This window comes from Martes martes, assembly GCF_963455335.1.
Source record: "Martes martes genome assembly, chromosome: X".
Taxonomy (NCBI): domain Eukaryota; kingdom Metazoa; phylum Chordata; class Mammalia; order Carnivora; family Mustelidae; genus Martes; species Martes martes.
The window spans coordinates 105,631,764-105,648,124 of NC_137897.1; positions in this window are offsets into that span (position 1 = coordinate 105,631,764).

Sequence of the window (16,361 nt, forward strand, 5' to 3'; positions counted from 1 at the left end):
ATGAAATGCGATTTATTATTACTATTGCTACTTTTATTTTTAAGCCAGAAATCGGCTTATTTGAAATTGCTCTAATCTTTCCTGCCTGGCCTTATAGGGTAGCGTCCCAATGCAATGCCTTTGGTCCTTTCCTGGCTTCATTAAGAGTTTCTTTGTATCTGCCTGTTCCGTGTTTCTTTTCTTTGGGATCAGGTGACGATTTAATTCCACCAATTCTTCAATTTTTCTTTTCTTGGAAGATTCTCATTTTATGCCATTATTGTGAAAGGGAAATGATGTTTTTATGTTCCGTTTTGATTTCTATCTGTTTCATTGTGTGGGCTCCCAGAGTGGAGTCGTGAAAGGCAAGGCTCCCATCTCAGCTTTGCCTGTGGACCGATTCACTGTGTGACCCCCAAGGGCACGTCGAAGAGATTCCTGTGTCTGTCGCCTCATCCGTGAAATGAGAGTCTTGTGTCTTTTGACTCTGATGTTCGGTTCTTCCATGGGTCCTGATGGCAGAGAGACTATGGCAAAGATCTTTTATCACACCCACCCCAGTGTCTGGGCGGGGCTGGTGCCAGTTGAAATGAACTATTCTGTGGGATAGTTTCGTTTATTTCTAAGAGCCCATCTCTTGAACATTTTTCTGATGTATATGAAATATCAAAAGAATTGTTATTTCCTTTTTTTTTTTTTTTTCCTCTCCAGGGCTCACCTTAGCGCCGAGCTCCAAGCTCCACTTACGTTGAGAAAAACCATGCATGCTGAGCTCTGGTCAGATTTGATGGTGAAGAACATTTCTCTCATTACCACCTGCATTCCCGGTGACGGCCATCATCACACGTTTGCACCCTGGATGCCTTCCAGGCAAATGCTGACTAGCTGATTATTTGCACAGATGACTGGAGCATGCCCTCGCTTGGGTTTTGCCTCCAACGTCTCTTTATTGAGAGTTTTTATATTAAACATACACTAAGTCTCAAGCTTGATTTTAACTGATCCCACATGAAGGAATGATTTTCAACTCATAACACATGAGGAACATCTGTTCCGCTCATTTGAATTTAAGCAGCGCCATTATCATTGGAGAAGCGGACTGTTGAGTATCAATATTTGTCTCTTTCGGTTCCATTGAATTTTCCAGGGTGCCACGCCCAGTGGTGGAGCTTTTACACACACGTCCTGGAGCCTGTGAAACAGCCGAACAACTCCCATTTCCCCTTTCAGTTTCTCTGACTTCTGCTGCAGACCTCAGGTCAGGCCCCTGGCTGTTGCTTGGGACATGAGGGTCCCTGTCCAATGCGGCCAGAATTACTGTTCAAAAGTCCAGACTTCAGGGGCACAGACTCCAAGGCTGCCTAATGAAGGCCATTGGAGACCTTTGTTTGAAACGAGGGAGCGAGTTCCCAGGGGGAACCTGACCCATCCGGGGATTCACCTGCAAACGGGATCCTGCTGAGCCAAGTTTGCTCTCTCTGGGGCCTCCGGATGGGTCATGAAAGAGGAAGTGTCTGGACCAGAGGCTCTCATCTTTGATGTCAGGACACTCCAGGGTCTGACAATCAGTCGTTACTTGTTTCTGATAATCAAATACCAGAGCTTGTGTATGATTTACTTAAACAAATAAACTCCAGCAGTTTCAAGGGTTGCTCTAGAAATAACTCTCACCAACATTCCCATATGCTCTCAGGAGTGGGTGAGAGAGGGGTGGGGTTCTATTCAGCGCTCTGGGAACGAAGGAGGACTCCGGGTGTGCCCAGAGGCGTGTGAACACCAGGGGTGCTCCTGCCGGGCTCGCATTCCCGGCAGCACGTAGGTATTTTAACAAGGGCCTCATGAAATTACTCCCTTGCGAATGGGGTCTGTCACAGCGGGGATTTAAGGGCAGGAAAGACATGCCACAAAGGCAGCATGTTGGCTCGAAGGACGTAGATGGGCTCTGAGTTGGGTTAAATACATGATAAATAACGGAAGGACTTAAGTTGGCATCTTCACCCCTAGCGCATCCTTAGCTAAGTTACTTAAGTTCTCGGAGCCTCGGACTATTTGCTTTTAAAATGGAGACATACTCTTACCGACTTCCAAGAGATGTAGTGTGGCTTCAGTAGGACACCCGACACGTGGTAGCTGCTGCTACCTGGCGGGCGGCGGAGGCTGGAACCCCCGTGCCTATTATAGCGACTAGCACTTCCGCAGGTACTCAGAACAATGCCGCCTTGATGCCAAAGGCCACGTTTTGTAGGAGTCCACTTGAGATTACTTTATTTATTCGAGAGAGAGGGAGAAAGAGCAGGGCCGGGGGGAGGGCAAAGGGAGAGGGAGAGAATCACAAGCAGACCCCCCCCCCCACGCTGAGCACAGAGCCGGACGCAGGGCTCCATCCCACGGCCCTGAGATCATGACCCAAGCCAAAATCAAGAGTTGGACGCTTGACTGACTGAACCCTCAGGCCCCCCATGTGAGTCCACTTCGATAAGATATCCAGAATACTTAAATTCATAGAGGCACAAAACAGACTGGTGGTTGCCAGGAGCTGGGGGGTGAGAGAGATGGGGAACGACTGCTTAATGGGTATGGGGTCTCCTTTGGGGGTGATGAAAATGTTCCAGAACTAGACAGAAGTGGTGATGGCACAACACTGGGAATACATGAAATGCCACTGACCTGTGCACTTTTAAAATAGTTGAAATGGTAAGTTCTGTGTTATTCACATTTTACCACAATAAAAAACTCATTGGCTTGGGTTTAGCATTTTCTTCTCTTTCGGTGTGTCTCTAATTCACAGATAGCTCTGAGACAGTGTGCACCTTCGGGGACTCATAGCCAGGTGCTTCTATCCCAGATCGGCTAGAGGGTACGGCTACAAGGTGCCCACACTCTAGGCCGACGTCCCACAAAATGGCTGGGCCCTAGCCCCCCTCTCCTTCAAGCTGGTGTTCTGCTGGCCCTGTGGACTTGCCCCTGACCCGAGCCCACGCTGGAGCAATGAGAACAGTAGGAAGAGTGCCAGCAAGAACCAGAGGACTAGGCCGAGGCCCAGCAGAAACAGCGGTGTCCAACTCAAAGCCAATGGTTCGTCAGTCAGGCCACTCAAAGTTGATTGGCCCTGGGGGAAGCCATCGACAGCCCTGCTTTTGGGAAACACCGCTGTCCACACTGCCCCAGGGAGCCTAAGAGGGGGCTCATGGGATTATTAAGCCCACGCCATGCCCTCCTGGAGCAATCACCCAACACTCCAAATGCTGAGATTCTTGAGCTGTGACCAGGAATGTCCCTGGAGTGCATTAGTTTTGGGGGGATTGAGGGAACGGCTCCAATCTGGGGTCTAGAGGGTGACTGAAGCATTTGAGATTTGTTACCCAATAAAAATCTCTGCTAAGGCCCAAGACTGAAATAACTCAGCTGGGCTCTGGACTCAGCAGGGACCATTCATTAGCTAACACTTCTCGTCTGTGATCGTTACAGACAGGTTTTTTCATGCCCCCCAAAATGGGCTTCAGCATCGCAGCTGGCAGGCGGCTGTGGCCTCACAGTGTTTACATTACCCGGACTCACGCAGTCTGTGCAGGAGACACAGAATGAATCTGATTGAGCTTTTGGAAAACGGGATTTTGAAAAGTTCCGTGGTCTCCCGCACTCCCCCACCCCTTTCCCGAGAGACCGAGGTGGAATGAAACAAGCACGGCTAGGGGAAGGACGCTCTCACGTCTCTGTTTGGCACTGCTCTGTGTGACCCCTCCAGGTGGCAGGAGCTGAGCTGAGACCATAGCATCAAGATGGCCAAACCCTGGCTCATCTCCCTGGAGCCTCACCCTACTGGTCAGCACGAGCTCCCTGGGGACCCCGCACATGTGAGAAGAACAGAAGGGCCAAGGGCCCCCTAGACAGCTGGGTCTGGGACCAGTTGCTCACCAGGTGGGAAGCAGGGGCTGGTTAATCCCACTGTGGTCTTCAGGCCCCACCACACTACCTCGTGGGCAACCTACTCCATTTCGGCAGCCATTTTGTTTTATTTCCTCAGGCTGGTATTCAATAGGGTTCCCAAAGCCTGTCCGTTCTGCCCTCAAAATGCATGTGACATCCTCCCTTCTTCTCTGTCACCACAGCTACTGCATGGAGTCATATTTCCTCGTGTCTGCACTAGGCCACCTCCTTTCTAACTGGACTCCTCTCCCTGCCCACTCTCCCAGATGGCTCTTCCAGAGATGTAACCTTATATCCCATCCCAACCCGCCCCATCCCATCCCATCCCATCCTGCCTCAGCCCATCAATAGAAATTTCCTGAGTGCTGACCAGACGCAAGCTCTTTCCACAAGAAAAACAGTTCAAGGGGAAGAGGGCCAAGGAGGCAGGGAATGACAGAAAAGTATGAAAAGTGCTAGGCCAGGGCCTGGGGACTATGGGAGCCTAGAGGAGGGCACCTAACCTAGAGCTGGGGAGAGAATGAAGAGAAGACTCCCCGATGTCATTTTCATCTGGCCACTTACCTCCAACTCTATGTTGCCCCCACAATCTGTCTCCAACTTTCTTTTCCAACCAAATTTCCCCTAACCTCCTTCAAAGAAATCTCTATTCCAGAAAGACTGGTCCCCTGACTGTTAATCAACATATATAAATTCTCCTACCTCCTTGGCTTTGTTATTGCACTTTGCCCTTGCCCTTGCCCTTGGCCATGACCTGTCTTATTCTGAAACTGTTGGCCAGGCATCATGTCTTCCAGCTCTCTTCTCATGTCTTCCTCCAGCACCAATGCTGTGCCTGTCACCTGGCATCTGTTAACTGATGATCTATGAAGTAGAGTTTCTTTTCACTGGGGGACTAATCGGCCTCTCACAGGTGGGATACATAGTTTTGCTTCTATTAGGGCTATCAGAAAAATCTGTGAGTGCACATGCACGGGCTTGGAAAACTGTTGATCAGTTTCGGTCACACTGTCCCCAGCTTTGTCCTGACCTATTGGAAAGAGGATGTTGTCAATAATCAAGTGGAGATTAGCAGTCTCAAGAGCTCCAGTAGGCGTATAGTTGGATATAGTTTCCATTCTGATTTAAATATTTAGCCTGATTTGTTTTTGGCTTTGTTTTGTTTTGTTTTGTTTTGGTCCTGAGCCTGTCGGTCAGGGCTAATTTGTACAGCTGCTTTTTCGTTTGGTTTCTTCCAAGAAAGCAAGAGGAAATAAGGTTGCCAGCAAATTTGCAGTTACCAAGGTTTTCCTAGGATGAATATTATTTTTCTCTTCTAATACTGCCAAATACAGTATAAAGAGAAGCATGTGATTATTCCACAAATTTACTTGTACCAGGGGTCAAATCCTGTACTCTGTCCACATCCTGATACTGGGAGACCTGTAATGCTGATTTCCTGACCTTCTCTTTAGTCAACCATACTTCCATAGTTGTACCATATTTCCAAAATCGTAAATTCACCCTGATTGTGAGCTTGGATGCTCAGACTTGTCCCCTCCTGGATTTCAGCAGGAAGGGCCAAGGGGAGAGGCTGCTTTGGGTAGGGTAAGGAAAGGGGAGACAGTGCAGAAGCCAGGGCAGGAGAAAGAGCACAGAAGGAGAGGAGCACTGGGTGTTGGTCCCTGCTCTGCCGCTGACTCAGTGTGTGACTTGGGCAAGTCCCTGTCTCTTTCTGAGCATCTCTACAGTGAGCATGAGCGTGCACACGCTCTCAGGTCCTTTCCTGTCAAATATTATTGGACCCTGTCACTTTGTGTTGGATGTTTCTCTAAAGGCTAATCAAGCAAATGCCAAAGCCTTGTCCATACCAACAAGGCTTCTCCCCTCTGGTCTGCCCTTAGGAGGCCTTTGCCCAAGTTGGTGCTTGGTAATCCTGAAGCTTGAGAAGAATGGCCTGGAAGAGCGTGCCCATATCATTAAAGGAATGCAAATCTAGCCTAGATAGCTGGTTTTGAGTCTTGCCTAGGCCTGGAGGCTACTTTTTTAATAGCTTTGTTGAGATATGATCCATATACCCTACAATTCACCCATTTAAAATGTATAATTCACTGGGTTTTAGTATATTCTCAGGATTGTGCCACCGTCGTCACTATCAATTTTAGAACATTCCCATCACCCCCAAAAGAAACCCTGTACCCTTTAGCTGTCATGCCCCTGCCCCCAAACTCCTCACCCTCCACAGTGCTAGGCAGCCACTAATATTTCTGTTTCCACAGATTTGCCTCTTGTGAACATTTTGTCGAAATGGAATTATATGATGTTGTCTTTTGTGACTAGCTGCTTTCACATGGCATAATGGTTTTTTTTAAGGTTTTATTTATTTATTCGAGAAAGCGAGAGCATGAAGGGGAGAGGGTCAGAGGGAGAGGGAAAAGCAGGCTCCCCGCTAAGCAGGGAGCCAGATGTGGAGCTCGACCCCAGGACCCTGGGATCACGACCTGAGCCGAAGGTAGATGCTTAACCAACTGAGCCACCCAGGTGCCCCGCACTCAGTATAATGTTTTTAAGGTTCATCCATGCTGTAGTGTGGATCAGTCCTTCTTTCCTCTTATGGCTGAATAATATTTCATTGTGTAGATATATCACATTTTGTTTATCCATTCATCTATTGATGGACATTGAGTGGTTTCCGTGTTTTACCTATTATGACTAATGCTATTGAACATTCACGTACAAGATTTTGTGTGGACATTTGTTTTCAATTCTTTTGGGTATACACTTCAGAGTAGAATTGTTGAGTCATATGGTAACTGTGTTTAATCAAGAGCTTTCAGACTGTTTTGCAAAGTGGCTGCACCATTTTACATCCCCCCCCGACCCAGCAGTATATGAATGCTCCAATTTCTGGAGGTTACACTTTAATTGTGTCCCATTGGTATGAAATACTTTCCAGGGTTGATAGCTTAGAGAAGCCATCTCCCCGGGATAGTTTGGACCATGGAATGTTAACTTTTTAAGGGGATAATTTTTATAAACAAGCCCCCTCCATTTTGTTATATGGTGGTTAGATCCTAGGAGAAGGTGACTTGGGGGAAGCCACCACTGGCCTTTGAAATCTACAAGAATTCAGTGGCAACATGTCCATGCTATCGGGCAGAATGGCTTATAATAAGATGTTGTGGGTTTGTAGTGGAACCCATATCAGTTTTGGCCCTTTTAAGGTACTTCCTGTCAGCACTACATTATTTCTGAGGTAGAGAGGGTTTTGGTCTATCTGCCTCCTCAGTCTTGTGTCCACCAGTCCTGCCTGGGAATCACAGTAGGAACAGAAGAAGTCAAAAAGGAACCTAAATGCTTTAGGTAGGGTGAAAGTATGTACTGGTTTGCCCAGGATGGTCCCAGTTTAATGCTGATATTCTGGCATTATTATTAATAGCACAGCCCTTCACTCTCAAAAGTGTCCCAGTTTGATAAACTGTATGGTCTCCTCAACTTAAAGCAGCAAAGATGTAACGCATCCCACTCAGAGCTATAAGGGCTACAGGCGTTCACATCTTAATGAACTTACATCTCACTGGAACAAAGAGAGGCTCTCTCAGCCTTGCCGAAGGTTGGCTCCCAAATGACAGAGCCAGGGCCATACACAATAGAAACCAAATGCTGATGAGATTCAAAGCACAGGAAAGTAAACTTTGGAGGAAGGGTTGGATGGAAGTTTATTCAGGGAAGGCTCCCGCGGATAAGGTGAGGTCTAAAGAGAACCTTGGATGGAGTCTAGGATTTGGGCACTCCAAGTTCCTTGACAGACCAAGGTCCTGAATATCCTTCATCCTTGTTCTAATTAAAAGGCACCGTGCTCCCTTGTGCTTGGGCAGACAATTCACATGACCTCCCAGTTCATTTGGCAGCACTTGGGAGAAATCTGGCCTTGCAATCAGACTAAATGATGTGTTAGCCTACACTTAATCTCCACCATCCATCAAAATCCAGGGGCCTTGGCCCCAGCCCCTCAACAAGAGGCCCACAGTACCTGGGTAGGATTTCATCCAGGGAATGAATGCAAAGCCCCTAATTCTCCATCCATCTCAGCCCTCTGTAAACAGTTAAAGACTGCAGCCAACAGCAAAAGAACTGCCAACCCAAATGAAAGCAGTGAGTCAGCAAAATAAAGACAGATGGCAATGGATTAACTGTAGCATAGACGGCAAGAAGCAGACCCTCCTTAGCTCTGACAAGATTGCCCCCCACCCCGGCCATTTCAGGCAACTTAGTGCTCACACTGAGCCCCTCATGAGCTATGCTGGGGGTGGGAGAAAGCATTTGCTGCATACAGAGAGTGTGTGGAGCCCTGGCAGTCTAAGGGAACACTACTCCAATCCATCATCTCCTGGTGGTCCGGGCTTGGGGCAAGGGGACAAAGAGGACAGGACAGATGGGAAGAACGGATTGCTCAGGCTTTCTCCCAAGTTCTTCCACCCGCGTTGTGCCAAGGCCATTTCCTTAGGTGGCCTTCTTTTCAAGTATTCTGCTCTGTTGCCCCTGAACCATACTTATCGGACCACATATTCTAGTCTATGGAAACATTGTCACCAGAACTTGCCCTGTTTTGCCCCATTGGTTTAGTTTAGCTTTGGAAATGGTAAAAGGTTGAATCCATGTCTAAAAATATTTCTTGCAACTGGATGTGAATTTCTTTTTTTAAAAAATGAAGTCTAGTTGACACACAATGTTATGTTAGTTTCAGGTATATGGCATAGCGATTCCCTAAACCCTAGCCTTATGCTGTGCCCCCACAAGTGTAGCTGCCATCTGTCCCCATACAGCCCTTTTACAGTATCATCAACTATATTCCCCATGCTGTGCCTTTCATTTCTGGGACTTATTCATGTATGTGAATTTCTTTTAGCCCTGTCTATGATGATAAATACCCAGCACTGTACTTCCTAGAACATAGGAGATGCTCAAAATATTTGTTGAATGAAAGAAAGAACAGATGAATGAAAGCTCTTACATAAAATGTGGCCTAAAGACCAGAAACAAGATAGGGCTACCAGTGAAGTGAGATCCTTGGTGTAAATGTCTGTTTAATCAAGGAATCAGTCATTTACAAGCATCCTTCAGGTACCCAATACTTTGTGCCCACTGATCACCTCGGCTACATCAACATTTTCTAAAGACTTTCTTCAAAAGGTCTTCTTCAAGTGACCTTTAAGAAGATTTCATGCTGGCTTCCTGTATTCTTAACATCTTTGATATCTGGGATTTCTTGGAAGACCTCCTAACCAATAACTGCTTTTTCATGATGAACAGTCCTTAGAGAAGCGGAATATTCTTAAGAATAATTCCAGACAATCCTTGGATATGGACAGGAATGGAGATAGGAATAAGCAGTTGACCTAGGTGAGAAGGAAAGGGCAACATGGTGGAGTAGGGGATGGAAAAGGTTATAGTTCTCAACTCTGTACCCACCAAACCTACCACTTTCCCCTAACCCTAACCCTAACTCTAACCCTAACTCTAATCCTAACCCAACAACCCAGTCTGCCCAGAATCAGAATTGGGCTTTTCTATCCTGGCTCTTCCTATGGCTACCCTAATATTGTTACCAAAAAAATAATTTATGGACGTGAAATTCACAGAAAATCAACCATTTTGAAATTGAACAGTTCAGTGGCATTCAGTACATTGACAGGTTGTACAACCACCACAACTATCTAGTTCCAGAACGTTTTCCCTTACTCCAGAGTAAAACCCCTTACCCATTCAGCAGATGCTCCCAATTTTCTCCTTTCATCCAGCCCCTGGCAACCACTAATCGATGTCCTATCTCTCTAGATTTACCTATTCTGGGTGTATCCAATCAATGGAATCACAAAGTATGTGGCCTTTGTGCCTGGCTTCTTTCACTGAGCATCATGTTTACAAGGTTCATCCAAGTCGTAGCATGTATCAATCCCTTGTTCCTTTTTATGGCTGAATAACATCCCATTGTGTGGATCTATCACACTTTTTAAATTCATTCATCTGTGGATGGACTTTGGGCTGTTTCCACCTTTTGGCTATTGTGAGCAGCGCTGCTATGAATATATGTGTACATGTACTAGTTGGAATCCTTGTTTTCAGTTCTTTTGGGGTATATCCCCTGGAGTAGGCTAGTGGGATCACATGGTAATTCTGTGTTTAACTTTTTGAGGAGCCACCAACTGTTTTCCCACCCAATTATTTTAATACCTTCAAGGATTAGTAAACACAACACCCACAGTGACCAATTTAAAGCCACCAGCTTCCGTGACGCTGACCCAGGTGTCCCTTGGTTTTTGTCCCATGACTCTGGGAGCTGCCTCAGGATTCTGGGGTATTGGGACTAGTGGTCACATCCAATTCTCTTTCCTACCATCCTTCCTTCTCCCTTTCTTTCCTTCCTTCATTCATGTAACACATATTCATTGAGTGCCTACCACATTTTAAGTAGGGTGCTAGTTACTGGGGGTCCAAAGATGAATGAGATGCAGTTCCTGTCTTTGTGGATGTTATGTTCCATACAGACCCCACACGCTAAGCTCCTCAAGGGCAGTAACTGTGTCCTGTTCTTTGCTATAACCCCAGAGCCTAGCACAGTGCCTGGGACACATCTGCCATCTGCAAAGCAACCTCAGAAAGGTCTGATGTAGGCTCCCCTTCAGCCTGTTGCCCTGTCCCAGCAGCCCTGGGGTCCACATGGTTCTGTGTAGACCATCTCCCTTCCCTTAGTTCTGTCTTAGGCAAGTGGCACAACGTGGGCCTTCTTGGGATCCTGCTTCCTCCGACCTCCCTTCAATTTCAGGATGAGTTCTGTTTTTATATTTTGATGAGTGTTTTTATATTTTTAGTCTCATGATCCCTTCTTCAAAGAGGAACACAGACTGTATGAGGAAGTGAGACCATCTTTCCTAGGGAGTAATTTCACTGTGAACAGAAAAGTTCTCTGTCACCAGTTTGCTTTTTGTCTCTAGAAAGAGTCTTCTATCAGACAGACCATGGCTGACAGGATGGAGGTAAGGGCTGGGAAGCAGGCAGGAGCTGGCCCTAATGCTCATGGTGTTCCATGATTTTGGTATACTTCGCTTTCAGTTCAGCCTGTGTTCTGCTTTCCTTGGACCTGATTGCTAACCACAGAAGTTTCCAGAAGAAAACCTAGCGCCGCAATGCATAGATGTTGCCAAGTTCACAAACTACTACTTCAGTTCATATTCTCGAAACACCTCCTGGACACAAGTAATAAAAAACTCCCAGGGTCAATGGTGAGTACAAGGTGGGGGGCGAGGGATTGAGGGAGAAGATGAATAGAGAGGGAAGGTGTCTCAGATTAGATTGAAAGCCAGAGAAGTGGAAGTGTGGGATGAGGTTCCCCCACCCCCACTGTACAGAAGGAAAGCACCCCTGTGTAGGAAAGCTGCTTTTAAATGGAAATGTCCTGGGGCAATCTATAGACCTTTTAAGTCCAGTTAGTCTCAGCTCCTTTATGGCTAACTCTCGGCCTTGGCTCCTTCTGGAGTCAAATCTTTGAGATCCTTGCTGGAGTGCAGGGCTGAAAGGGGAGTGGGGAAGGACTCCTCCCCCAAGGGATGACCATTGGAATTACACATTTGAAGGCTTTGGATTCTTTTAAAAATCAAGGAAAGAAATTCTACCAAAGATCGTTGTTTTTCCTTTTTTTTTTTTAAAGACCCCAAACCTCAGGCAACAGACCTAGTGGGAGTCCCTTTGTTAGGTCAGCCTGCCAGCTCCTGGGTTGCTACCTCCAATAAAATTTCTATTTGGATTCCCACTGGGGATGCCAAGTACTCTATTCAGCACTTGGAGGTACAATTATGAACTAGACACGGTCCTTGCCCTCAAGGAATTTACAGTCTAATAGGGAAGAGAGACAAGCAGACGGCTAATGATAACATAGAATGATGAGTGCTGGAATCTGTGGGGGGAGGATGGAGGAGGAGTATTTAAATCATGCTGCAAGGTCAGGGAAGGCTTCCTAAAAGACATGATGCATAAACTGAAGAATGAGTAGGAGTTAGCCAAGTGAAAGGGAAGGAGGAAAGGATATTCCAGACAGATGGGCTTTGCAGGAATAAGGCTTGCTAACAGAGATTAAAGCAAAAATTTATAAAATACACAGTCACAAAACATGGAAAGTTGATCCCTACAAGCAAAAGCTGGCTCTTTGGAAACACCATGAAAATGGGCACAGTTAGCAAGTTTGTTTAAAAGTAAATAAATAAGTAAACCACTTAGGAGTAAGAAAAGATAGAGGGAGAGGGAAAGAGAGAGAAGTCAGAGATAATTATATTCAGGATACATTAAAAAGTATAGGAAAGATGAAATATTCTTAGTAATGAGTGATCAATCTTGTTCAATTCCCTGTTCAGAATACCTTTGGCTATCTCTGTAATTAGAAGTTGTGGTATAGATATGAAGTTATAAATCACTGGTATTTTGTATTAATATTTATCCAAGAAATTTGGAATCCAGAGGAAATGGACAGTCTTCTAGGGGGACATAAATTACCAAAACTGGCCTGAGAACAAGGTGAAAATCTGACTGCTCCAATAAACTAGAGAAGAAATAGAAATAGAATCAAACACGCAAAAGTTTTAAAGGTGAAGTGTACAAAACTTTTAAGAGACAGAGAATGTCCTTATCAAACAAACTGCTTTGGAGAACTGAAAAAATGAAAAGCTCCTAACTTATTTTCCAAAACTATCATTACACCAATACCAAATTGTAGGAGGACAGAAAAAGAATAGCATGTGACAGCCCTAAATAAATTACTAGCAAATCAAATTGTGCACTTTTACAAAAGAAGGCTATAACATAACCAAGTAGGGTTGAATCCCAGCAATGCAAGGCTGCTTCCCCATTAGAAACTATATCAATGTAATGCATTACATTTGCATATTAAAAGGGAAAAACCATTTCAATGAATATAGCAAAAGTATTGGGCAACTCGACACCCATTTGCTCTTAGAAAGCTCTAAGAAAACTCAGAATAAAAGAAAAGTTTAATGTGATCAAGAGTATATTCCAGGGGCACCTGGGTGGCTCAGTGGGTTAAAGCCTCTGCCTTCGGTTCAGGTCATGATCCCACGGTCCTGGGATCAAGCCCCGAATGGGGCTCTCTGCTCAGCAGGGAGCCTGCTTCCCCCTCTCTCTCTCTGCCCGTCTCTCTGCCTACTTGTGATCTCTGTCTGTCAAATAAATAAATAAAATCTTTAAAAAAACAAGAGTATATTCCAGACATCTATAGAAAACTCCATACACTCAGCCACTGGGTGGCTCAGTCAGTTAAGTGTCTGTCATTGGCTCAGGTCATGATCCCAGGGTCCTGGGATAGAGCCCGGCATCGGGCTCCTTGCTAGGCAGGGAAGCCTGCTTCTCTCTCTACCTCTGCCTGCCACTCCCCATGCTTGTGCCCTCTGTCAAATAAATAAATAAAATCTTTTTTTAAAAAGATTTTATTTATTTACTTGACAGACAGAGATCACAAGTAGGCAAAGAGGCAGGCAGAGAGAGAGGGGAAGCAGGCTCCCCGCTGAGCAGAGAGCCCGATGCGGGGCTCGATCCCAGGACTCTGGGATCATGACCTGAGCTGAAGGCAGAGGCTTAACCCACTGAGCCACCCAGGCGCCCCAAATAAATAAAATCTTAAAAAAAAGAAAACTCCATACCTCAAGAGGTAGCAGGCATGGCAGAGTGGTTACAAAGATAGTCTCTGAAGCTAGTGGAGGTTTGAGTCTCTGTTCTGCCACTTGCTACCTGTGTGACCTGGGGCAAGCTACATAGCTTCTCTGTGCTTCAGTTTTCTCAACTGTAAAATACATATAATAATACTAATAATAGTATCTATCTCATAACACTGTCGGAGGATTAAATAATTTGTAAAGTATTCATACTAGTGTGTTAATAAATTGTGAAACAGATGCTTTCTCTCTAAGTTAGGAACAAGATAGGAATGTCCAAGACTACTGTTCCTCTACTATTTGATGCTTTCCTGGAGGTCCAAGCTAATATAGAACAAGAAAAAGAATTAATAGAACCAAAAAGGAAGGAATACAGCTGTCAATATTTGCAGAGAACAATCTAACCAGGAATGAAGTCTGCCTCTATTCAGAGAGGAAGTACAAGAAAAGGAATGGGAGAAATGGGGGAAGGGGGTTGAAAAGTTTCAAAAAAATATGCCCTCTTAGGACCTTTGGGTATCACTCTTTTTTTCTAGACATCTCTATGTGGGCATCTCCACCATCTCACACTGAACACTGACCCCAATATCTCCCTCCACACCTACTTCTCCTGATTCCCATTTTGCTTTCCAAGTCACCTAGACTCAAAACTTTGGAATCCCTTTGGACTCTTCCTTCTCCTTCATTTCTCATATCTAATTACCTGGTCCTTCTAGTTAATTTTTCCCCCAAACATTTTTCAAATGTTTTCACTGGTCATTCTCGCCCAGGCCTGTACCAACTCATACCTGAAACAATGGCTATCCCTCAGTCCCTCTCCAAGTCACTGAGCACATCACAGGTCAATATTACTCTAAGACCACTATATCCTCAGGTTATTCTCTTGCTTACAAGTTTCCAGTGGCTTCTCACTTCCTAGCATGTTCAGTCCAAACTCCTCTGCTTGGTGGTAAGACCTTTCACTATCTAGTCGCACCCAACCTAACCTGCTGCCTTAACACATCCCCTCTTTTTTAGCAAGATCAGCACCTTCACACACCTCCTTTCCTTTTTAATTAAGTGCCTTTGTTTAATTCAGTGCCTTGGATTGTCCTGTCTCTCTCCCTCAGTGTCTCCAAATCTTCTCCCAGTCTTCAACAGTCAGCTTAAATAGGGCCTTAATGATACCATTTGTTGAATGTTGAACAGCATTAAACATTATGTGCCAGATACTGTGCTCGTTGGATCTTCTCAGTAACCTGACATGATAAGTATTTCTTAATTTTCACCCCATTTGAAGAACTGGGTATAGGGATTTGCTCAAGGTTCACATCGCTGGTAATGGTGGATCTGGAATCTGAAGCCATGTTTGCTGCCCGACCCAGAGCTCGTGCTCCTAAGTGTTTCTCCGTCCTGCCTCTCTGGGATGCCTCCCCTGGCTGCATCAATCCCCTCTGACTTTTTTTTCATCACTTTGGCCACTAGACATTGCTATCTAGTGTGTACAAGTTTAGCTCCCAGCAAAACTGAAAGCTCCTGGAGACTGGGGCCCACGTCTCATACTTCTCTGCACTCCCACTTAGATGGGCCGCAATAGGCACTTGATTAATCGGTAAAGGTTGATCAAATACAGCTAAATATATAAAGATTTGGTCTTAGCATCCAGTCTTCAAGAAAGAAGGTTTGTGTAGCTTGACAATAACACAAGCCCTTCCCATTCAAAAGTCTGGATGTTAGCTCCAGGAAGGGGAGGGAGGAGTAGAATTACTCAATTTTTCAAGATCACCCTCCCCCCACTCCTGTCACTCCCTGATGATCAGGCTTCTCTCTGCCTAGCTTAGGTCAATGTTGCATGATGAATCTTCCCTTTACATAAGGATTAAACCAGGCCAGGTTTTGTTAGCATGTGAAAAGGGAGCCAACGCTGTCAACTTACCATTGTGCAAAATCTGACTCCTGGGAATCTTCCAGAAGTGAGCCTGGGGAAAGCTAATAGTTATCTTACCTACCTCACAGGGTCATGGTAACAATCAAGTGAGATAATGGATATGAACACGCTTTGGAAAGTAGCAATGACAAGCAGCTTGCTTCTCGAGCCTGAAGTGGGACAATCAGAGTTCTTGGGTGATATCAAGGACTTGGCCAGGTGAAGGGTGGGGGCTCTTCAGAAATTCTTGGACTCACCATTTCCCCAAGGTTGCACGACTTGCTTTCTGGCAATCTTGGGAAAAATTCACTTTATCATCAGACTTCTTCAGCTACATGTGAATTTATCCTCGACTTCCTTTTCCTTTTTCTAATTACTCTTACTCAGCTAGTCTACTATACTCTGGGGACTTCTGAAAGATAAGCTAACTCTCCCTCTCTTTGGTGCATTGAAAAGGCAGTATTTTGTTGGTGGTTCACATTTAGATTTCAAACTTCTCTCCAAGGTCAAGAGCAAGTGACACAGGGAAAGCACACTCTGAGATTGTTGTCTGCTGGACATGATCTATAAATGATACTAGCCATTGGATGTTACTAGATAAATATGGAGAGCCACTGCTTCCCCTGGAGAGACCAGATTCATCCAGAATTCAAGTGTTGGAAGACTAAAGAGAATTTAGGAGCCTAGGTTGGACTGAAGTTTGAGGTAAAAGAAGAGATTTTCCAAAGAGAGAAAGTTTGGGTTCCAAAGATTCCGGTCCTGAAAGTGAAGGACTCTGGGGGGAGCTAGGGGAAAATGAGCTCAGTTTGGACAGAGAAGAGGAGAAAGGGCCAACTGTGCAGGGACCTTGG